The following is a 24,720-nucleotide window of genomic DNA, read 5'->3' as shown; positions in this document are numbered from 1 at the left end:
GCCCTCGTGCCTGAAGTCACCCTGCTCGAGGAGAAAGTCAGCAGCTTAGCGTGCTGTGTGGCTCCCGGCACACCCGGCATGAAGCCACGCCTGGAAGTAAGGCCCTGGTTTGCCGTGCAGAAGCGGAGGCGTGCTGCAGTTTCCAGGAGGCGGTGGCCTCTGCGCTGCATACCTTGAACGGCAGCACGGCTTTCTGGACACCTGGGAGGCTAGCCGGGGCGCCCTGTTCCCGGCAGGAACACTGAGTAACCCCAGGCGCACCTGGGTCTGCTACGCACCATCCAGGCCCGTAGCCCCTTAGAGCCCCTCTGTGCACGCCGAGCGTAGGGAAACGCACTGCCCTCTCTTCTGGAGCAGCTTGGTTTCCTCAGCACTCGCACACGTTCACGAACACCGTTCTGCCACATCCCCCATGGCGCGGAGGTCTTACGCGTTGCCCTAATCGGAGCTGCGCTCAGAGTAACCCTCGTCTCCGCATTCCATCCAGGACCCCCTGACTGAAGGCACCGTGCCTCCTAGAGGACGGCGGCTTGGGTTCTTACTGCAATTCAAGTCCTGTTCCTTCTTTGGCACTGCAGGCAGCCCCAGGCCCAGAGGAGCAGCTACGGCCTTCCTTGCTTGAGACAGTTCGCTGGATGCGGGACTCCCTCCTTCGATCAGTTGACTCGGGGAAGGAAACCCAGGGTGACCGGTGTCTCCTGGGACTCGTCAGAAACCACAGGGATGTACGCTGAGTGTGCCCATGAACCCGGGGGCCTGCTGGAACTAGCCCTGCTTTCCCATTTGGAGGGCGGCATTCATGCCTGCCTTGACGCTCCCTGACATTCCCGGCTCCCGACGGGCCAGTGAGCCCTGGAAGAGTGCTTCGGGGAAAATTATGAGTTTGCTCTCTCTAAACCAGGGGCTTCCGCGGCCGCGGTGGCCGTCCGCACGGCAGGCTCTAGAGCCAAAGGGAACCTCAACGTGAGAACTGGCCTCCAGGTTAGGCCCTGAGGAGCCGCGCAGAAAGGGAGGCATGCAGCTCTTTCCGGGAGTTCTTAGTCGCTTTGCTCTCAAGGCAGTACACGCCCGGGGACTCCTAGGCCCCACGGGTGTGCAGCATTTTCCCGCCAAGCTCCCTGAGTGCCTCCAGACACCTGTGGGCCGGCTGAGCAACATCGAGGTCCATTGGTTGATTCCCTCGGAGGACCCCCGTGCGTGCCGAGTGCTGGGCAACCACACACTGCGCGTTCCTTGAGGAGGGCTACATCTCCAGAGCCCTCGAACGCCCTTCGGGACAACATGGCTGGTGGGTGCGAAGTGCCCAGGAAGACTCTGTCATGGCCCTTGTGTGAGCTGCCATGAGAGAACGCTGTGCTTGCAACACTGCGAGGCCCGCCCTCGTGCCTGAAGTCACCCTGCTCGAGGAGAAAGTCAGCACCTTAGCGTGCTGTGTGGCTCCCGGCACACCCGGCATGAAGCCACGCCTGGAAGTAAGGCCCTGGTTTGCCGTGCAGAAGCGGAGGCGTGCTGCAGTTTCCAGGAGGCGGTGGCCTCTGCTCTGCATACCTTGAACGGCAGCACGGCTTTCTGGACACCTGGGAGGCTAGCCGGGGCGCCCTGTTCCCGGCAGGAACACTGAGTAACCCCAGGCGCACCTGGGTCTGCTACGCACCATCCAGGCCCGTAGCCCCTTAGAGCCCCTCTGTGCACGCCGAGCGTAGGGAAACGCACTGCCCTCTCTTCTTGAGCTGCTTGGTTTCCTCAGCACTCGCACACGTTCACGAACACCGTTCTGCCACATCCCCCATGGCGCGGAGGTCTTACGCGTTGCCCTAATCGGAGCTGCGCTCAGAGTAACCCTCGTCTCCGCATTCCATCCAGGACCCCCTGACTGAAGGCACCGTGCCTCCTAGAGGACGGCGGCTTGGGTTCTTACTGCAATTCAAGTCCTGTTCCTTCTTTGGCACTGCAGGCAGCCCCAGGCCCAGAGGAGCAGCTACGGCCTTCCTTGGTTGAGACAGTTCGCTGGATGCGGGACTCCCTCCTTCGATCAGTTGACTCGGGGAAGGAAACCCAGGGTGACCGGTGTCTCCTGGGACTCGTCAGAAACCACAGGGATGTACGCTGAGTGTGCCCATGAACCCGGGGGCCTGCTGGAACTAGCCCTGCTTTCCCATTTGGAGGGCGGCATTCATGCCTGCCTTGACGCTCCCTGACATTCCCGGCTCCCGACGGGCCAGTGAGCCCTGGAAGAGTGCTTCGGGGAAAATTATGAGTTTGCTCTCTCTAAACCAGGGGCTTCCGCGGCCGCGGTGGCCGTCCGCACGGCAGGCTCTAGAGCCAAAGGGAACCTCAACGTGAGAACTGGCCTCCAGGTTAGGCCCTGAGGAGCCGCGCAGAAAGGGAGGCATGCAGCTCTTTCCGGGAGTTCTTAGTCGCTTTGCTCTCAAGGCAGTACACGCCCGGGGACTCCTAGGCCCCACGGGTGTGCAGCATTTTCCCGCCAAGCTCCCTGAGTGCCTCCAGACACCTGTGGGCCGGCTGAGCAACGTCGAGGTCCATTGGTTGATTCCCTCGGAGGACCCCCGTGCGTGCCGAGCGCTGGGCAACCACACACTGCGCGTTCCTTGAGGAGGGCTACATCTCCAGAGCCCTCGAACGCCCTTCGGGACAACGTGGCTGGTGGGTGCGAAGTGCCCAGGAAGACTCTGTCATGGCCCTTGTGTGAGCTGCCATGAGAGAACGCTGTGCTTGCAACACTGCGAGGCCCGCCCTCGTGCCTGAAGTCACCCTGCTCGAGGAGAAAGTCAGCACCTTAGCGTGCTGTGTGGCTCCCGGCACACCCGGCATGAAGCCACGCCTGGAAGTAAGGCCCTGGTTTGCCGTGCAGAAGCGGAGGCGTGCTGCAGTTTCCAGGAGGCGGTGGCCTCTGCTCTGCATACCTTGAACGGCAGCACGGCTTTCTGGACACCTGGGAGGCTAGCCGGGGCGCCCTGTTCCCGGCAGGAACACTGAGTAACCCCAGGCGCACCTGGGTCTGCTACGCACCATCCAGGCCCGTAGCCCCTTAGAGCCCCTCTGTGCACGCCGAGCGTAGGGAAACGCACTGCCCTCTCTTCTGGAGCTGCTTGGTTTCCTCAGCACTCGCACACGTTCACGAACACCGTTCTGCCACATCCCCCATGGCGCGGAGGTCTTACGCGTTGCCCTAATCGGAGCTGCGCTCAGAGTAACCCTCGTCTCCGCATTCCATCCAGGACCCCCTGACTGAAGGCACCGTGCCTCCTAGAGGACGGCGGCTTGGGTTCTTACTGCAATTCAAGTCCTGTTCCTTCTTTGGCACTGCAGGCAGCCCCAGGCCCAGAGGAGCAGCTACGGCCTTCCTTGGTTGAGACAGTTCGCTGGATGCGGGACTCCCTCCTTCGATCAGTTGACTCGGGGAAGGAAACCCAGGGTGAGCGGTGTCTCCTGGGACTCGTCAGAAACCACAGGGATGTACGCTGAGTGTGCCCATGAACCCGGGGGCCTGCTGGAACTAGCCCTGCTTTCCCATTTGGAGGGCGGCATTCATGCCTGCCTTGACGCTCCCTGACATTCCCGGCTCCCGACGTGCCAGTGAGCCCTGGAAGAGTGCTTCGGGGAAAATTATGAGTTTGCTCTCTCTAAACCAGGGGCTTCCGCGGCCGCGGTGGCCGTCCGCACGGCAGGCTCTAGAGCCAAAGGGAACCTCAACGTGAGAACTGGCCTCCAGGTTAGGCCCTGAGGAGCCGCGCAGAAAGGGAGGCATGCAGCTCTTTCCGGGAGTTCTTAGTCGCTTTGCTCTCAAGGCAGTACACGCCCGGGGACTCCTAGGCCCCACGGGCGTGCAGCATTTTCCCGCCAAGGTCCCTGAGTGCCTCCAGACACCTGTGGGCCGGCTGAGCAACGTCGAGGTCCATTGGTTGATTCCCTCGGAGGACCCCCGTGCGTGCCGAGTGCTGGGCAACCACACACTGCGCGTTCCTTGAGGAGGGCTACATCTCCAGAGCCCTCGAACGCCCTTCGGGACAACATGGCTGGTGGGTGCGAAGTGCCCAGGAAGACTCTGTCATGGCCCTTGTGTGAGCTGCCATGAGAGAACGCTGTGCTTGCAACACTGCGAGGCCCGCCCTCGTGCCTGAAGTCACCCTGCTCGAGGAGAAAGCACCTTAGCGTGCTGTGTGGCTCCCGGCACACCCGGCATGAAGCCACGCCTGGAAGTAAGGCCCTGGTTTGCCGTGCAGAAGCGGAGGCGTGCTGCAGTTTCCAGGAGGCGGTGGCCTCTGCTCTGCATACCTTGAACGGCAGCACGGCTTTCTGGACACCTGGGAGGCTAGCCGGGGCGCCCTGTTCCCGGCAGGAACACTGAGTAACCCCAGGCGCACCTGGGTCTGCTACGCACCATCCAGGCCCGTAGCCCCTTAGAGCCCCTCTGTGCACGCCGAGCGTAGGGAAACGCACTGCCCTCTCTTCTGGAGCTGCTTGGTTTCCTCAGCACTCGCACACGTTCACGAACACCGTTCTGCCACATCCCCCATGGCGCGGAGGTCTTACGCGTTGCCCTAATCGGAGCTGCGCTCAGAGTAACCCTCGTCTCCGCATTCCATCCAGGACCCCCTGACTGAAGGCACCGTGCCTCCTAGAGGACGGCGGCTTGGGTTCTTACTGCAATTCAAGTCCTGTTCCTTCTTTGGCACTGCAGGCAGCCCCAGGCCCAGAGGAGCAGCTACGGCCTTCCTTGGTTGAGACAGTTCGCTGGATGCGGGACTCCCTCCTTCGATCAGTTGACTCGGGGAAGGAAACCCAGGGTGACCGGTGTCTCCTGGGACTCGTCAGAAACCACAGGGATGTACGCTGAGTGTGCCCATGAACCCGGGGGCCTGCTGGAACTAGCCCTGCTTTCCCATTTGGAGGGCGGCATTCATGCCTGCCTTGACGCTCCCTGACATTCCCGGCTCCCGACGGGCCAGTGAGCCCTGGAAGAGTGCTTCGGGGAAAATTATGTTTGCTCTCTCTAAACCAGGGGCTTCCGCGGCCGCGGTGGCCGTCCGCACGGCAGGCTCTAGAGCCAAAGGGAACCTCAACGTGAGAACTGGCCTCCAGGTTAGGCCCTGAGGAGCCGCGCAGAAAGGGAGGCATGCAGCTCTTTCCGGGAGTTCTTAGTCGCTTTGCTCTCAAGGCAGTACACGCCCGGGGACTCCTAGGCCCCACGGGTGTGCAGCATTTTCCCGCCAAGCTCCCTGAGTGCCTCCAGACACCTGTGGGCCGGCTGAGCAACGTCGAGGTCCATTGGTTGATTCCCTCGGAGGACCCCCGTGCGTGCCGAGTGCTGGGCAACCACACACTGCGCGTTCCTTGAGGAGGGCTACATCTCCAGAGCCCTCGAACGCCCTTCGGGACAACGTGGCTGGTGGGTGCGAAGTGCCCAGGAAGACTCTGTCATGGCCCTTGTGTGAGCTGCCATGAGAGAACGCTGTGCTTGCAACACTGCGAGGCCCGCCCTCGTGCCTGAAGTCACCCTGCTCGAGGAGAAAGTCAGCACCTTAGCGTGCTGTGTGGCTCCCGGCACACCCGGCATGAAGCCACGCCTGGAAGTAAGGCCCTGGTTTGCCGTGCAGAAGCGGAGGCGTGCTGCAGTTTCCAGGAGGCGGTGGCCTCTGCTCTGCATACCTTGAACGGCAGCACGGCTTTCTGGACACCTGGGAGGCTAGCCGGGGCGCCCTGTTCCCGGCAGGAACACTGAGTAACCCCAGGCGCACCTGGGTCTGCTACGCACCATCCAGGCCCGTAGCCCCTTAGAGCCCCTCTGTGCACGCCGAGCGTAGGGAAACGCACTGCCCTCTCTTCTGGAGCTGCTTGGTTTCCTCAGCACTCGCACACGTTCACGAACACCGTTCTGCCACATCCCCCATGGCGCGGAGGTCTTACGCGTTGCCCTAATCGGAGCTGCGCTCAGAGTAACCCTCGTCTCCGCATTCCATCCAGGACCCCCTGACTGAAGGCACCGTGCCTCCTAGAGGACGGCGGCTTGGGTTCTTACTGCAATTCAAGTCCTGTTCCTTCTTTGGCACTGCAGGCAGCCCCAGGCCCAGAGGAGCAGCTACGGCCTTCCTTGCTTGAGACAGTTCGCTGGATGCGGGACTCCCTCCTTCGATCAGTTGACTCGGGGAAGGAAACCCAGGGTGACCGGTGTCTCCTGGGACTCGTCAGAAACCACAGGGATGTACGCTGAGTGTGCCCATGAACCCGGGGGCCTGCTGGAACTAGCCCTGCTTTCCCATTTGGAGGGCGGCATTCATGCCTGCCTTGACGCTCCCTGACATTCCCGGCTCCCGACGTGCCAGTGAGCCCTGGAAGAGTGCTTCGGGGAAAATTATGAGTTTGCTCTCTCTAAACCAGGGGCTTCCGCGGCCGCGGTGGCCGTCCGCACGGCAGGCTCTAGAGCCAAAGGGAACCTCAACGTGAGAACTGGCCTCCAGGTTAGGCCCTGAGGAGCCGCGCAGAAAGGGAGGCATGCAGCTCTTTCCGGGAGTTCTTAGTCGCTTTGCTCTCAAGGCAGTACACGCCCGGGGACTCCTAGGCCCCACGGGCGTGCAGCATTTTCCCGCCAAGGTCCCTGAGTGCCTCCAGACACCTGTGGGCCGGCTGAGCAACGTCGAGGTCCATTGGTTGATTCCCTCGGAGGGCCCCCGTGCGTGCCGAGTGCTGGGCAACCACACACTGTGCGTTCCTTGAGGAGCGCTACATCTCCAGAGCCCTCGAACGCCCTTCGGGACAACGTGGCTGGTGGGTGCGAAGTGCCCAGGAAGACTCTGTCATGGCCCTTGTGTGAGCTGCCATGAGAGAACGCTGTGCTTGCAACACTGCGAGGCCCGCCCTCGTGCCTGAAGTCACCCTGCTCGAGGAGAAAGCACCTTAGCGTGCTGTGTGGCTCCCGGCACACCCGGCATGAAGCCACGCCTGGAAGTAAGGCCCTGGTTTGCCGTGCAGAAGTGGAGGCGTGCTGCAGTTTCCAGGAGGTGGTGGCCTCTGCTCTGCATACCTTGAACGGCAGCACGGCTTTCTGGACACCTGGGAGGCTAGCCGGGGCGCCCTGTTCCCGGCAGGAACACTGAGTAACCCCAGGCGCACCTGGGTCTGCTACGCACCATCCAGGCCCGTAGCCCCTTAGAGCCCCTCTGTGCACGCCGAGCGTAGGGAAACGCACTGCCCTCTCTTCTGGAGCTGCTTGGTTTCCTCAGCACTCGCACACGTTCACGAACACCGTTCTGCCACATCCCCCATGGCGCGGAGGTCTTACGCGTTGCCCTAATCGGAGCTGCGCTCAGAGTAACCCTCGTCTCCGCATTCCATCCAGGACCCCCTGACTGAAGGCACCGTGCCTCCTAGAGGACGGCGGCTTGGGTTCTTACTGCAATTCAAGTCCTGTTCCTTCTTTGGCACTGCAGGCAGCCCCAGGCCCAGAGGAGCAGCTACGGCCTTCCTTGGTTGAGACAGTTCGCTGGATGCGGGACTCCCTCCTTCGATCAGTTGACTCGGGGAAGGAAACCCAGGGTGAGCGGTGTCTCCTGGGACTCGTCAGAAACCACAGGGATGTACGCTGAGTGTGCCCATGAACCCGGGGGCCTGCTGGAACTAGCCCTGCTTTCCCATTTGGAGGGCGGCATTCATGCCTGCCTTGACGCTCCCTGACATTCCCGGCTCCCGACGTGCCAGTGAGCCCTGGAAGAGTGCTTCGGGGAAAATTATGAGTTTGCTCTCTCTAAACCAGGGGCTTCCGCGGCCGCGGTGGCCGTCCGCACGGCAGGCTCTAGAGCCAAAGGGAACCTCAACGTGAGAACTGGCCTCCAGGTTAGGCCCTGAGGAGCCGCGCAGAAAGGGAGGCATGCAGCTCTTTCCGGGAGTTCTTAGTCGCTTTGCTCTCAAGGCAGTACACGCCCGGGGACTCCTAGGCCCCACGGGTGTGCAGCATTTTCCCGCCAAGCTCCCTGAGTGCCTCCAGACACCTGTGGGCCGGCTGAGCAACGTCGAGGTCCATTGGTTGATTCCCTCGGAGGACCCCCGTGCGTGCCGAGTGCTGGGCAACCACACACTGCGCGTTCCTTGAGGAGGGCTACATCTCCAGAGCCCTCGAACGCCCTTCGGGACAACATGGCTGGTGGGTGCGAAGTGCCCAGGAAGACTCTGTCATGGCCCTTGTGTGAGCTGCCATGAGAGAACGCTGTGCTTGCAACACTGCGAGGCCCGCCCTCGTGCCTGAAGTCACCCTGCTCGAGGAGAAAGCACCTTAGCGTGCTGTGTGGCTCCCGGCACACCCGGCATGAAGCCACGCCTGGAAGTAAGGCCCTGGTTTGCCGTGCAGAAGCGGAGGCGTGCTGCAGTTTCCAGGAGGCGGTGGCCTCTGCTCTGCATACCTTGAACGGCAGCACGGCTTTCTGGACACCTGGGAGGCTAGCCGGGGCGCCCTGTTCCCGGCAGGAACACTGAGTAACCCCAGGCGCACCTGGGTCTGCTACGCACCATCCAGGCCCGTAGCCCCTTAGAGCCCCTCTGTGCACGCCGAGCGTAGGGAAACGCACTGCCCTCTCTTCTGGAGCTGCTTGGTTTCCTCAGCACTCGCACACGTTCACGAACACCGTTCTGCCACATCCCCCATGGCGCGGAGGTCTTACGCGTTGCCCTAATCGGAGCTGCGCTCAGAGTAACCCTCGTCTCCGCATTCCATCCAGGACCCCCTGACTGAAGGCACCGTGCCTCCTAGAGGACGGCGGCTTGGGTTCTTACTGCAATTCAAGTCCTGTTCCTTCTTTGGCACTGCAGGCAGCCCCAGGCCCAGAGGAGCAGCTACGGCCTTCCTTGCTTGAGACAGTTCGCTGGATGCGGGACTCCCTCCTTCGATCAGTTGACTCGGGGAAGGAAACCCAGGGTGAGCGGTGTCTCCTGGGACTCGTCAGAAACCACAGGGATGTACGCTGAGTGTGCCCATGAACCCGGGGGCCTGCTGGAACTAGCCCTGCTTTCCCATTTGGAGGGCGGCATTCATGCCTGCCTTGACGCTCCCTGACATTCCCGGCTCCCGACGGGCCAGTGAGCCCTGGAAGAGTGCTTCGGGGAAAATTATGTTTGCTCTCTCTAAACCAGGGGCTTCCGCGGCCGCGGTGGCCGTCCGCACGGCAGGCTCTAGAGCCAAAGGGAACCTCAACGTGAGAACTGGCCTCCAGGTTAGGCCCTGAGGAGCCGCGCAGAAAGGGAGGCATGCAGCTCTTTCCGGGAGTTCTTAGTCGCTTTGCTCTCAAGGCAGTACACGCCCGGGGACTCCTAGGCCCCACGGGTGTGCAGCATTTTCCCGCCAAGCTCCCTGAGTGCCTCCAGACACCTGTGGGCCGGCTGAGCAACGTCGAGGTCCATTGGTTGATTCCCTCGGAGGACCCCCGTGCGTGCCGAGTGCTGGGCAACCACACACTGCGCGTTCCTTGAGGAGGGCTACATCTCCAGAGCCCTCGAACGCCCTTCGGGACAACGTGGCTGGTGGGTGCGAAGTGCCCAGGAAGACTCTGTCATGGCCCTTGTGTGAGCTGCCATGAGAGAACGCTGTGCTTGCAACACTGCGAGGCCCGCCCTCGTGCCTGAAGTCACCCTGCTCGAGGAGAAAGCACCTTAGCGTGCTGTGTGGCTCCCGGCACACCCGGCATGAAGCCACGCCTGGAAGTAAGGCCCTGGTTTGCCGTGCAGAAGCGGAGGCGTGCTGCAGTTTCCAGGAGGCGGTGGCCTCTGCTCTGCATACCTTGAACGGCAGCACGGCTTTCTGGACACCTGGGAGGCTAGCCGGGGCGCCCTGTTCCCGGCAGGAACACTGAGTAACCCCAGGCGCACCTGGGTCTGCTACGCACCATCCAGGCCCGTAGCCCCTTAGAGCCCCTCTGTGCACGCCGAGCGTAGGGAAACGCACTGCCCTCTCTTCTGGAGCTGCTTGGTTTCCTCAGCACTCGCACACGTTCACGAACACCGTTCTGCCACATCCCCCATGGCGCGGAGGTCTTACGCGTTGCCCTAATCGGAGCTGCGCTCAGAGTAACCCTCGTCTCCGCATTCCATCCAGGACCCCCTGACTGAAGGCACCGTGCCTCCTAGAGGACGGCGGCTTGGGTTCTTACTGCAATTCAAGTCCTGTTCCTTCTTTGGCACGGCAGGCCGCCCCAGGCCCAGAGGAGCAGCTACGGCCTTCCTTGGTTGAGACAGTTCGCTGGATGCGGGACTCCCTCCTTCGATCAGTTGACTCGGGGAAGGAAACCCAGGGTGAGCGGTGTCTCCTGGGACTCGTCAGAAACCACAGGGATGTACGCTGAGTGTGCCCATGAACCCGGGGGCCTGCTGGAACTAGCCCTGCTTTCCCATTTGGAGGGCGGCATTCATGCCTGCCTTGACGCTCCCTGACATTCCCGGCTCCCGACGGGCCAGTGAGCCCTGGAAGAGTGCTTCGGGGAAAATTATGAGTTTGCTCTCTCTAAACCAGGGGCTTCCGCGGCCGCGGTGGCCGTCCGCACGGCAGGCTCTAGAGCCAAAGGGAACCTCAACGTGAGAACTGGCCTCCAGGTTAGGCCCTGAGGAGCCGCGCAGAAAGGGAGGCATGCAGCTCTTTCCGGGAGTTCTTAGTCGCTTTGCTCTCAAGGCAGTACACGCCCGGGGACTCCTAGGCCCCACGGGTGTGCAGCATTTTCCCGCCAAGCTCCCTGAGTGCCTCCAGACACCTGTGGGCCGGCTGAGCAACGTCGAGGTCCATTGGTTGATTCCCTCGGAGGACCCCCGTGCGTGCCGAGTGCTGGGCAACCACACACTGCGCGTTCCTTGAGGAGGGCTACATCTCCAGAGCCCTCGAACGCCCTTCGGGACAACGTGGCTGGTGGGTGCGAAGTGCCCAGGAAGACTCTGTCATGGCCCTTGTGTGAGCTGCCATGAGAGAACGCTGTGCTTGCAACACTGCGAGGCCCGCCCTCGTGCCTGAAGTCACCCTGCTCGAGGAGAAAGCACCTTAGCGTGCTGTGTGGCTCCCGGCACACCCGGCATGAAGCCACGCCTGGAAGTAAGGCCCTGGTTTGCCGTGCAGAAGCGGAGGCGTGCTGCAGTTTCCAGGAGGCGGTGGCCTCTGCTCTGCATACCTTGAACGGCAGCACGGCTTTCTGGACACCTGGGAGGCTAGCCGGGGCGCCCTGTTCCCGGCAGGAACACTGAGTAACCCCAGGCGCACCTGGGTCTGCTACGCACCATCCAGGCCCGTAGCCCCTTAGAGCCCCTCTGTGCACGCCGAGCGTAGGGAAACGCACTGCCCTCTCTTCTGGAGCTGCTTGGTTTCCTCAGCACTCGCACACGTTCACGAACACCGTTCTGCCACATCCCCCATGGCGCGGAGGTCTTACGCGTTGCCCTAATCGGAGCTGCGCTCAGAGTAACCCTCGTCTCCGCATTCCATCCAGGACCCCCTGACTGAAGGCACCGTGCCTCCTAGAGGACGGCGGCTTGGGTTCTTACGGCAATTCAAGTCCTGTTCCTTCTTTGGCACTGCAGGCAGCCCCAGGCCCAGAGGAGCAGCTACGGCCTTCCTTGGTTGAGACAGTTCGCTGGATGCGGGACTCCCTCCTTCGATCAGTTGACTCGGGGAAGGAAACCCAGGGTGACCGGTGTCTCCTGGGACTCGTCAGAAACCACAGGGATGTACGCTGAGTGTGCCCATGAACCCGGGGGCCTGCTGGAACTAGCCCTGCTTTCCCATTTGGAGGGCGGCATTCATGCCTGCCTTGACGCTCCCTGACATTCCCGGCTCCCGACGGGCCAGTGAGCCCTGGAAGAGTGCTTCGGGGAAAATTATGAGTTTGCTCTCTCTAAACCAGGGGCTTCCGCGGCCGCGGTGGCCGTCCGCACGGCAGGCTCTAGAGCCAAAGGGAACCTCAACGTGAGAACTGGCCTCCAGGTTAGGCCCTGAGGAGCCGCGCAGAAAGGGAGGCATGCAGCTCTTTCCGGGAGTTCTTAGTCGCTTTGCTCTCAAGGCAGTACACGCCCGGGGACTCCTAGGCCCCACGGGTGTGCAGCATTTTCCCGCCAAGCTCCCTGAGTGCCTCCAGACACCTGTGGGCCGGCTGAGCAACGTCGAGGTCCATTGGTTGATTCCCTCGGAGGACCCCCGTGCGTGCCGAGTGCTGGGCAACCACACACTGCGCGTTCCTTGAGGAGGGCTACATCTCCAGAGCCCTCGAACGCCCTTCGGGACAACGTGGCTGGTGGGTGCGAAGTGCCCAGGAAGACTCTGTCATGGCCCTTGTGTGAGCTGCCATGAGAGAACGCTGTGCTTGCAACACTGCGAGGCCCGCCCTCGTGCCTGAAGTCACCCTGCTCGAGGAGAAAGCACCTTAGCGTGCTGTGTGGCTCCCGGCACACCCGGCATGAAGCCACGCCTGGAAGTAAGGCCCTGGTTTGCCGTGCAGAAGCGGAGGCGTGCTGCAGTTTCCAGGAGGCGGTGGCCTCTGCTCTGCATACCTTGAACGGCAGCACGGCTTTCTGGACACCTGGGAGGCTAGCCGGGGCGCCCTGTTCCCGGCAGGAACACTGAGTAACCCCAGGCGCACCTGGGTCTGCTACGCACCATCCAGGCCCGTAGCCCCTTAGAGCCCCTCTGTGCACGCCGAGCGTAGGGAAACGCACTGCCCTCTCTTCTGGAGCTGCTTGGTTTCCTCAGCACTCGCACACGTTCACGAACACCGTTCTGCCACATCCCCCATGGCGCGGAGGTCTTACGCGTTGCCCTAATCGGAGCTGCGCTCAGAGTAACCCTCGTCTCCGCATTCCATCCAGGACCCCCTGACTGAAGGCACCATGCCTCCTAGAGGACGGCGGCTTGGGTTCTTACTGCAATTCAAGTCCTGTTCCTTCTTTGGCACGGCAGGCAGCCCCAGGCCCAGAGGAGCAGCTACGGCCTTCCTTGGTTGAGACAGTTCGCTGGATGCGGGACTCCCTCCTTCGATCAGTTGACTCGGGGAAGGAAACCCAGGGTGAGCGGTGTCTCCTGGGACTCGTCAGAAACCACAGGGATGTACGCTGAGTGTGCCCATGAACCCGGGGGCCTGCTGGAACTAGCCCTGCTTTCCCATTTGGAGGGCGGCATTCATGCCTGCCTTGACGCTCCCTGACATTCCCGGCTCCCGACGGGCCAGTGAGCCCTGGAAGAGTGCTTCGGGGAAAATTATGAGTTTGCTCTCTCTAAACCAGGGGCTTCCGCGGCCGCGGTGGCCGTCCGCACGGCAGGCTCTAGAGCCAAAGGGAACCTCAACGTGAGAACTGGCCTCCAGGTTAGGCCCTGAGGAGCCGCGCAGAAAGGGAGGCATGCAGCTCTTTCCGGGAGTTCTTAGTCGCTTTGCTCTCAAGGCAGTACACGCCCGGGGACTCCTAGGCCCCACGGGTGTGCAGCATTTTCCCGCCAAGCTCCCTGAGTGCCTCCAGACACCTGTGGGCCGGCTGAGCAACGTCGAGGTCCATTGGTTGATTCCCTCGGAGGACCCCCGTGCGTGCCGAGTGCTGGGCAACCACACACTGCGCGTTCCTTGAGGAGGGCTACATCTCCAGAGCCCTCGAACGCCCTTCGGGACAACATGGCTGGTGGGTGCGAAGTGCCCAGGAAGACTCTGTCATGGCCCTTGTGTGAGCTGCCATGAGAGAACGCTGTGCTTGCAACACTGCGAGGCCCGCCCTCGTGCCTGAAGTCACCCTGCTCGAGGAGAAAGCACCTTAGCGTGCTGTGTGGCTCCCGGCACACCCGGCATGAAGCCACGCCTGGAAGTAAGGCCCTGGTTTGCCGTGCAGAAGCGGAGGCGTGCTGCAGTTTCCAGGAGGCGGTGGCCTCTGCTCTGCATACCTTGAACGGCAGCACGGCTTTCTGGACACCTGGGAGGCTAGCCGGGGCGCCCTGTTCCCGGCAGGAACACTGAGTAACCCCAGGCGCACCTGGGTCTGCTACGCACCATCCAGGCCCGTAGCCCCTTAGAGCCCCTCTGTGCACGCCGAGCGTAGGGAAACGCACTGCCCTCTCTTCTGGAGCTGCTTGGTTTCCTCAGCACTCGCACACGTTCACGAACACCGTTCTGCCACATCCCCCATGGCGCGGAGGTCTTACGCGTTGCCCTAATCGGAGCTGCGCTCAGAGTAACCCTCGTCTCCGCATTCCATCCAGGACCCCCTGACTGAAGGCACCGTGCCTCCTAGAGGACGGCGGCTTGGGTTCTTACTGCAATTCAAGTCCTGTTCCTTCTTTGGCACTGCAGGCAGCCCCAGGCCCAGAGGAGCAGCTACGGCCTTCCTTGGTTGAGACAGTTCGCTGGATGCGGGACTCCCTCCTTCGATCAGTTGACTCGGGGAAGGAAACCCAGGGTGACCGGTGTCTCCTGGGACTCGTCAGAAACCACAGGGATGTACGCTGAGTGTGCCCATGAACCCGGGGGCCTGCTGGAACTAGCCCTGCTTTCCCATTTGGAGGGCGGCATTCATGCCTGCCTTGACGCTCCCTGACATTCCCGGCTCCCGACGGGCCAGTGAGCCCTGGAAGAGTGCTTCGGGGAAAATTATGTTTGCTCTCTCTAAACCAGGGGCTTCCGCGGCCGCGGTGGCCGTCCGCACGGCAGGCTCTAGAGCCAAAGGGAACCTCAACGTGAGAACTGGCCTCCAGGTTAGGCCCTGAGGAGCCGCGCAGAAAGGGAGGCATGCAGCTCTTTCCGGGAGTTCTTAGTCGCTTTGCTCTCAAGGCAGTACACGCCCGGGGACTCCTAGGCCCCACGGGTGTGCAGCATTTTCCCGCCAAGCTCCCTGAGTGCCTCCAGACACCTGTGGGCCGGCTGAGCAACGTCGAGGTCCATTGGTTGATTCCCTCGGAGGACCCCCGTGCGTGCCGAGTGCTGGGCAACCACACACTGCGCGTTCCTTGAGGAGGGCTACATCTCCAGAGCCCTCGAACGCCCTTCGGGACAACGTGGCTGGTGGGTGCGAAGTGCCCAGGAAGACTCTGTCATGGCCCTTGTGTGAGCTGCCATGAGAGAACGCTGTGCTTGCAACACTGCGAGGCCCGCCCTCGTGCCTGAAGTCACCCTGCTCGAGGAGAAAGTCAGCACCTTAGCGTGCTGTGTGGCTCCCGGCACACCCGGCATGAAGCCACGCCTGGAAGTAAGGCCCTGGTTTGCCGTGCAGAAGCGGAGGCGTGCTGCAGTTTCCAGGAGGCGGTGGCCTCTGCTCTGCATACCTTGAACGGCAGCACGGCTTTCTGGACACCTGGGAGGCTAGCCGGGGCGCCCTGTTCCCGGCAGGAACACTGAGTAACCCCAGGCGCACCTGGGTCTGCTACGCACCATCCAGGCCCGTAGCCCCTTAGAGCCCCTCTGTGCACGCCGAGCGTAGGGAAACGCACTGCCCTCTCTTCTGGAGCTGCTTGGTTTCCTCAGCACTCGCACACGTTCACGAACACCGTTCTGCCACATCCCCCATGGCGCGGAGGTCTTACGCGTTGCCCTAATCGGAGCTGCGCTCAGAGTAACCCTCGTCTCCGCATTCCATCCAGGACCCCCTGACTGAAGGCACCGTGCCTCCTAGAGGACGGCGGCTTGGGTTCTTACTGCAATTCAAGTCCTGTTCCTTCTTTGGCACTGCAGGCAGCCCCAGGCCCAGAGGAGCAGCTACGGCCTTCCTTGGTTGAGACAGTTCGCTGGATGCGGGACTCCCTCCTTCGATCAGTTGACTCGGGGAAGGAAACCCAGGGTGACCGGTGTCTCCTGGGACTCGTCAGAAACCACAGGGATGTACGCTGAGTGTGCCCATGAACCCGGGGGCCTGCTGGAACTAGCCCTGCTTTCCCATTTGGAGGGCGGCATTCATGCCTGCCTTGACGCTCCCTGACATTCCCGGCTCCCGACGGGCCAGTGAGCCCTGGAAGAGTGCTTCGGGGAAAATTATGAGTTTGCTCTCTCTAAACCAGGGGCTTCCGCGGCCGCGGTGGCCGTCCGCACGGCAGGCTCTAGAGCCAAAGGGAACCTCAACGTGAGAACTGGCCTCCAGGTTAGGCCCTGAGGAGCCGCGCAGAAAGGGAGGCATGCAGCTCTTTCCGGGAGTTCTTAGTCGCTTTGCTCTCAAGGCAGTACACGCCCGGGGACTCCTAGGCCCCACGGGTGTGCAGCATTTTCCCGCCAAGCTCCCTGAGTGCCTCCAGACACCTGTGGGCCGGCTGAGCAACGTCGAGGTCCATTGGTTGATTCCCTCGGAGGACCCCCGTGCGTGCCGAGCGCTGGGCAACCACACACTGCGCGTTCCTTGAGGAGGGCTACATCTCCAGAGCCCTCGAACGCCCTTCGGGACAACGTGGCTGGTGGGTGCGAAGTGCCCAGGAAGACTCTGTCATGGCCCTTGTGTGAGCTGCCATGAGAGAACGCTGTGCTTGCAACACTGCGAGGCCCGCCCTCGTGCCTGAAGTCACCCTGCTCGAGGAGAAAGTCAGCACCTTAGCGTGCTGTGTGGCTCCCGGCACACCCGGCATGAAGCCACGCCTGGAAGTAAGGCCCTGGTTTGCCGTGCAGAAGCGGAGGCGTGCTGCAGTTTCCAGGAGGCGGTGGCCTCTGCTCTGCATACCTTGAACGGCAGCACGGCTTTCTGGACACCTGGGAGGCTAGCCGGGGCGCCCTGTTCCCGGCAGGAACACTGAGTAACCCCAGGCGCACCTGGGTCTGCTACGCACCATCCAGGCCCGTAGCCCCTTAGAGCCCCTCTGTGCACGCCGAGCGTAGGGAAACGCACTGCCCTCTCTTCTGGAGCTGCTTGGTTTCCTCAGCACTCGCACACGTTCACGAACACCGTTCTGCCACATCCCCCATGGCGCGGAGGTCTTACGCGTTGCCCTAATCGGAGCTGCGCTCAGAGTAACCCTCGTCTCCGCATTCCATCCAGGACCCCCTGACTGAAGGCACCGTGCCTCCTAGAGGACGGCGGCTTGGGTTCTTACTGCAATTCAAGTCCTGTTCCTTCTTTGGCACTGCAGGCAGCCCCAGGCCCAGAGGAGCAGCTACGGCCTTCCTTGGTTGAGACAGTTCGCTGGATGCGGGACTCCCTCCTTCGATCAGTTGACTCGGGGAAGGAAACCCAGGGTGAGCGGTGTCTCCTGGGACTCGTCAGAAACCACAGGGATGTACGCTGAGTGTGCCCATGAACCCGGGGGCCTGCTGGAACTAGCCCTGCTTTCCCATTTGGAGGGCGGCATTCATGCCTGCCTTGACGCTCCCTGACATTCCCGGCTCCCGACGTGCCAGTGAGCCCTGGAAGAGTGCTTCGGGGAAAATTATGAGTTTGCTCTCTCTAAACCAGGGGCTTCCGCGGCCGCGGTGGCCGTCCGCACGGCAGGCTCTAGAGCCAAAGGGAACCTCAACGTGAGAACTGGCCTCCAGGTTAGGCCCTGAGGAGCCGCGCAGAAAGGGAGGCATGCAGCTCTTTCCGGGAGTTCTTAGTCGCTTTGCTCTCAAGGCAGTACACGCCCGGGGACTCCTAGGCCCCACGGGTGTGCAGCATTTTCCCGCCAAGCTCCCTGAGTGCCTCCAGACACCTGTGGGCCGGCTGAGCAACGTCGAGGTCCATTGGTTGATTCCCTCGGAGGACCCCCGTGCGTGCCGAGTGCTGGGCAACCACACACTGCGCGTTCCTTGAGGAGGGCTACATCTCCAGAGCCCTCGAACGCCCTTCGGGACAACATGGCTGGTGGGTGCGAAGTGCCCAGGAAGACTCTGTCATGGCCCTTGTGTGAGCTGCCATGAGAGAACGCTGTGCTTGCAACACTGCGAGGCCCGCCCTCGTGCCTGAAGTCACCCTGCTCGAGGAGAAAGCACCTTAGCGTGCTGTGTGGCTCCCGGCACACCCGGCATGAAGCCACGCCTGGAAGTAAGGCCCTGGTTTGCCGTGCAGAAGCGGAGGCGTGCTGCAGTTTCCAGGAGGCGGTGGCCTCTGCTCTGCATACCTTGAACGGCAGCACGGCTTTCTGGACACCTGGGAGGCTAGCCGGGGCGCCCTGTTCCCGGCAGGAACACTGAGTAACCCCAGGCGCACCTGGGTCTGCTACGCACCATCCAGGCCCGTAGCCCCTTAGAGCCCCTCTGTGCACGCCGAGCGTAGGGAAACGCACTGCCCTCTCTTCTGGAGCTGCTTGGTTTCCTCAGCACTCGCACACGTTCACGAACACCGTTCTGCCACATCCCCCATGGCGCGGAGGTCTTACGCGTTGCCCTAATCGGAGCTGCGCTCAGAGTAACCCTCGTCTCCGCATTCCATCCAGGACCCCCTGACTGAAGGCACCGTGCCTCCTAGAGGACGGCGGCTTGGGTTCTTACTGCAATTCAAGTCCTGTTCCTTCTTTGGCACTGCAGGCAGCCCCAGGCCCAGAGGAGCAGCTACGGCCTTCCTTGCTTGAGACAGTTCGCTGGATGCGGGACTCCCTCCTTCGATCAGTTGACTCGGGGAAGGAAACCCAGGGTGACCGGTGTCTCCTGGGACTCGTCAGAAACCACAGGGATGTACGCTGAGTGTGCCCATGAACCCGGGGGCCTGCTGGAACTAGCCCTGCTTTCCCATTTGGAGGGCGGCATTCATGCCTGCCTTGACGCTCCCTGACATTCCCGGCTCCCGACGGGCCAGTGAGCCCTGGAAGAGTGCTTCGGGGAAAATTATGTTTGCTCTCTCTAAACCAGGGGCTTCCGCGGCCGCGGTGGCCGTCCGCACGGCAGGCTCTAGAGCCAAAGGGAACCTCAACGTGAGAACTGGCCTCCAGGTTAGGCCCTGAGGAGCCGCGCAGAAAGGGAGGCATGCAGCTCTTTCCGGGAGTTCTTAGTCGCTTTGCTCTCAAGGCAGTACACGCCCGGGGACTCCTAGGCCCCACGGGTGTGCAGCATTTTCCCGCCAAGCTCCCTGAGTGCCTCCAGACACCTGTGGGCCGGCTGAGCAACGTCGAGGTCCATTGGTTGATTCCCTCGGAGGACCCCCGTGCGTGCCGAGCGCTGGGCAACCACACACTGCGCGTTCCTTGAGGAGGGCTACATCTCCAGAGCCCTCGAACGCCCTTCGGGACAACGTGGCTGGTGGGTGCGAAGTGCCCAGGAAGACTCTGTCATGGCCCTTGTGTGAGCTGCCATGAGAGAACGCTGTGCTTGCAACACTGCGAGGCCCGCCCTCGTGCCTGAAGTCACCCTGCTCGAGGAGAAAGTCAGCACCTTAGCGTGCTGTGTGGCTCCCGGCACACCCGGCATGAAGCCACGCCTGGAAGTAAGGCCCTGGTTTGCCGTGCAGAAGCGGAGGCGTGCTGCAGTTTCCAGGAGGCGGTGGCCTCTGCTCTGCATACCTTGAACGGCAGCACGGCTTTCTGGACACCTGGGAGGCTAGCCGGGGCGCCCTGTTCCCGGCAGGAACACTGAGTAACCCCAGGCGCACCTGGGTCTGCTACGCACCATCCAGGCCCGTAGCCCCTTAGAGCCCCTCTGTGCACGCCGAGCGTAGGGAAACGCACTGCCCTCTCTTCTGGAGCTGCTTGGTTTCCTCAGCACTCGCACACGTTCACGAACACCGTTCTGCCACATCCCCCATGGCGCGGAGGTCTTACGCGTTGCCCTAATCGGAGCTGCGCTCAGAGTAACCCTCGTCTCCGCATTCCATCCAGGACCCCCTGACTGAAGGCACCGTGCCTCCTAGAGGACGGCGGCTTGGGTTCTTACTGCAATTCAAGTCCTGTTCCTTCTTTGGCACTGCAGGCAGCCCCAGGCCCAGAGGAGCAGCTACGGCCTTCCTTGGTTGAGACAGTTCGCTGGATGCGGGACTCCCTCCTTCGATCAGTTGACTCGGGGAAGGAAACCCAGGGTGACCGGTGTCTCCTGGGACTCGTCAGAAACCACAGGGATGTACGCTGAGTGTGCCCATGAACCCGGGGGCCTGCTGGAACTAGCCCTGCTTTCCCATTTGGAGGGCGGCATTCATGCCTGCCTTGACGCTCCCTGACATTCCCGGCTCCCGACGTGCCAGTGAGCCCTGGAAGAGTGCTTCGGGGAAAATTATGAGTTTGCTCTCTCTAAACCAGGGGCTTCCGCGGCCGCGGTGGCCGTCCGCACGGCAGGCTCTAGAGCCAAAGGGAACCTCAACGTGAGAACTGGCCTCCAGGTTAGGCCCTGAGGAGCCGCGCAGAAAGGGAGGCATGCAGCTCTTTCCGGGAGTTCTTAGTCGCTTTGCTCTCAAGGCAGTACACGCCCGGGGACTCCTAGGCCCCACGGGCGTGCAGCATTTTCCCGCCAAGGTCCCTGAGTGCCTCCAGACACCTGTGGGCCGGCTGAGCAACGTCGAGGTCCATTGGTTGATTCCCTCGGAGGGCCCCCGTGCGTGCCGAGTGCTGGGCAACCACACACTGCGCGTTCCTTGAGGAGCGCTACATCTCCAGAGCCCTCGAACGCCCTTCGGGACAACGTGGCTGGTGGGTGCGAAGTGCCCAGGAAGACTCTGTCATGGCCCTTGTGTGAGCTGCCATGAGAGAACGCTGTGCTTGCAACACTGCGAGGCCCGCCCTCGTGCCTGAAGTCACCCTGCTCGAGGAGAAAGCACCTTAGCGTGCTGTGTGGCTCCCGGCACACCCGGCATGAAGCCACGCCTGGAAGTAAGGCCCTGGTTTGCCGTGCAGAAGCGGAGGCGTGCTGCAGTTTCCAGGAGGCGGTGGCCTCTGCTCTGCATACCTTGAACGGCAGCACGGCTTTCTGGACACCTGGGAGGCTAGCCGGGGCGCCCTGTTCCCGGCAGGAACACTGAGTAACCCCAGGCGCACCTGGGTCTGCTACGCACCATCCAGGCCCGTAGCCCCTTAGAGCCCCTCTGTGCACGCCGAGCGTAGGGAAACGCACTGCCCTCTCTTCTGGAGCTGCTTGGTTTCCTCAGCACTCGCACACGTTCACGAACACCGTTCTGCCACATCCCCCATGGCGCGGAGGTCTTACGCGTTGCCCTAATCGGAGCTGCGCTCAGAGTAACCCTCGTCTCCGCATTCCATCCAGGACCCCCTGACTGAAGGCACCGTGCCTCCTAGAGGACGGCGGCTTGGGTTCTTACTGCAATTCAAGTCCTGTTCCTTCTTTGGCACTGCAGGCAGCCCCAGGCCCAGAGGAGCAGCTACGGCCTTCCTTGGTTGAGACAGTTCGCTGGATGCGGGACTCCCTCCTTCGATCAGTTGACTCGGGGAAGGAAACCCAGGGTGAGCGGTGTCTCCTGGGACTCGTCAGAAACCACAGGGATGTACGCTGAGTGTGCCCATGAACCCGGGGGCCTGCTGGAACTAGCCCTGCTTTCCCATTTGGAGGGCGGCATTCATGCCTGCCTTGACGCTCCCTGACATTCCCGGCTCCCGACGTGCCAGTGAGCCCTGGAAGAGTGCTTCGGGGAAAATTATGAGTTTGCTCTCTCTAAACCAGGGGCTTCCGCGGCCGCGGTGGCCGTCCGCACGGCAGGCTCTAGAGCCAAAGGGAACCTCAACGTGAGAACTGGCCTCCAGGTTAGGCCCTGAGGAGCCGCGCAGAAAGGGAGGCATGCAGCTCTTTCCGGGAGTTCTTAGTCGCTTTGCTCTCAAGGCAGTACACGCCCGGGGACTCCTAGGCCCCACGGGTGTGCAGCATTTTCCCGCCAAGCTCCCTGAGTGCCTCCAGACACCTGTGGGCCGGCTGAGCAACGTCGAGGTCCATTGGTTGATTCCCTCGGAGGACCCCCGTGCGTGCCGAGTGCTGGGCAACCACACACTGCGCGTTCCTTGAGGAGGGCTACATCTCCAGAGCCCTCGAACGCCCTTCGGGACAACATGGCTGGTGGGTGCGAAGTGCCCAGGAAGACTCTGTCATGGCCCTTGTGTGAGCTGCCATGAGAGAACGCTGTGCTTGCAACACTGCGAGGCCCGCCCTCGTGCCTGAAGTCACCCTGCTCGAGGAGAAAGCACCTTAGCGTGCTGTGTGGCTCCCGGCACACCCGGCATGAAGCCACGCCTGGAAGTAAGGCCCTGGTTTGCCGTGCAGAAGCGGAGGCGTGCTGCAGTTTCCAGGAGGCGGTGGCCTCTGCTCTGCATACCTTGAACGGCAGCACGGCTTTCTGGACACCTGGGAGGCTAGCCGGGGCGCCCTGTTCCCGGCAGGAACACTGAGTAACCCCAGGCGCACCTGGGTCTGCTACGCACCATCCAGGCCCGTAGCCCCTTAGAGCCCCTCTGTGCACGCCGAGCGTAGGGAAACGCACTGCCCTCTCTTCTGGAGCTGCTTGGTTTCCTCAGCACTCGCACACGTTCACGAACACCGTTCTGCCACATCCCCCATGGCGCGGAGGTCTTACGCGTTGCCCTAATCGGAGCTGCGCTCAGAGTAACCCTCGTCTCCGCATTCCATCCAGGACCCCCTGACTGAAGGCACCGTGCCTCCTAGAGGACGGCGGCTTGGGTTCTTACTGCAATTCAAGTCCTGTTCCTTCTTTGGCACTGCAGGCAGCCCCAGGCCCAGAGGAGCAGCTACGGCCTTCCTTGCTTGAGACAGTTCGCTGGATGCGGGACTCCCTCCTTCGATCAGTTGACTCGGGGAAGGAAACCCAGGGTGAGCGGTGTCTCCTGGGACTCGTCAGAAACCACAGGGATGTACGCTGAGTGTGCCCATGAACCCGGGGGCCTGCTGGAACTAGCCCTGCTTTCCCATTTGGAGGGCGGCATTCATGCCTGCCTTGACGCTCCCTGACATTCCCGGCTCCCGACGGGCCAGTGAGCCCTGGAAGAGTGCTTCGGGGAAAATTATGTTTGCTCTCTCTAAACCAGGGGCTTCCGCGGCCGCGGTGGCCGTCCGCACGGCAGGCTCTAGAGCCAAAGGGAACCTCAACGTGAGAACTGGCCTCCAGGTTAGGCCCTGAGGAGCCGCGCAGAAAGGGAGGCATGCAGCTCTTTCCGGGAGTTCTTAGTCGCTTTGCTCTCAAGGCAGTACACGCCCGGGGACTCCTAGGCCCCACGGGCGTGCAGCATTTTCCCGCCAAGCTCCCTGAGTGCCTCCAGACACCTGTGGGCCGGCTGAGCAACGTCGAGGTCCATTGGTTGATTCCCTCGGAGGACCCCCGTGCGTGCCGAGTGCTGGGCAACCACACACTGCGCGTTCCTTGAGGAGGGCTACATCTCCAGAGCCCTCGAACGCCCTTCGGGACAACGTGGCTGGTGGGTGCGAAGTGCCCAGGAAGACTCTGTCATGGCCCTTGTGTGAGCTGCCATGAGAGAACGCTGTGCTTGCAACACTGCGAGGCCCGCCCTCGTGCCTGAAGTCACCCTGCTCGAGGAGAAAGCACCTTAGCGTGCTGTGTGGCTCCCGGCACACCCGGCATGAAGCCACGCCTGGAAGTAAGGCCCTGGTTTGCCGTGCAGAAGCGGAGGCGTGCTGCAGTTTCCAGGAGGCGGTGGCCTCTGCTCTGCATACCTTGAACGGCAGCACGGCTTTCTGGACACCTGGGAGGCTAGCCGGGGCGCCCTGTTCCCGGCAGGAACACTGAGTAACCCCAGGCGCACCTGGGTCTGCTACGCACCATCCAGGCCCGTAGCCCCTTAGAGCCCCTCTGTGCACGCCGAGCGTAGGGAAACGCACTGCCCTCTCTTCTGGAGCTGCTTGGTTTCCTCAGCACTCGCACACGTTCACGAACACCGTTCTGCCACATCCCCCATGGCGCGGAGGTCTTACGCGTTGCCCTAATCGGAGCTGCGCTCAGAGTAACCCTCGTCTCCGCATTCCATCCAGGACCCCCTGACTGAAGGCACCGTGCCTCCTAGAGGACGGCGGCTTGGGTTCTTACTGCAATTCAAGTCCTGTTCCTTCTTTGGCACTGCAGGCAGCCCCAGGCCCAGAGGAGCAGCTACGGCCTTCCTTGCTTGAGACAGTTCGCTGGATGCGGGACTCCCTCCTTCGATCAGTTGACTCGGGGAAGGAAACCCAGGGTGAGCGGTGTCTCCTGGGACTCGTCAGAAACCACAGGGATGTACGCTGAGTGTGCCCATGAACCCGGGGGCCTGCTGGAACTAGCCCTGCTTTCCCATTTGGAGGGCGGCATTCATGCCTGCCTTGACGCTCCCTGACATTCCCGGCTCCCGACGGGCCAGTGAGCCCTGGAAGAGTGCTTCGGGGAAAATTATGTTTGCTCTCTCTAAACCAGGGGCTTCCGCGGCCGCGGTGGCCGTCCGCACGGCAGGCTCTAGAGCCAAAGGGAACCTCAACGTGAGAACTGGCCTCCAGGTTAGGCCCTGAGGAGCCGCGCAGAAAGGGAGGCATGCAGCTCTTTCCGGGAGTTCTTAGTCGCTTTGCTCTCAAGGCAGTACACGCCCGGGGACTCCTAGGCCCCACGGGTGTGCAGCATTTTCCCGCCAAGCTCCCTGAGTGCCTCCAGACACCTGTGGGCCGGCTGAGCAACGTCGAGGTCCATTGGTTGATTCCCTCGGAGGACCCCCGTGCGTGCCGAGTGCTGGGCAACCACACACTGCGCGTTCCTTGAGGAGGGCTACATCTCCAGAGCCCTCGAACGCCCTTCGGGACAACGTGGCTGGTGGGTGCGAAGTGCCCAGGAAGACTCTGTCATGGCCCTTGTGTGAGCTGCCATGAGAGAACGCTGTGCTTGCAACACTGCGAGGCCCGCCCTCGT

The sequence above is a fragment of the Lagenorhynchus albirostris genome, chromosome 12 (genome assembly GCF_949774975.1).
Source record: "Lagenorhynchus albirostris chromosome 12, mLagAlb1.1, whole genome shotgun sequence".
Classification (NCBI taxonomy): domain Eukaryota; kingdom Metazoa; phylum Chordata; class Mammalia; order Artiodactyla; family Delphinidae; genus Lagenorhynchus; species Lagenorhynchus albirostris.
Note: the sequence above shows the minus strand (reverse complement) of the source record.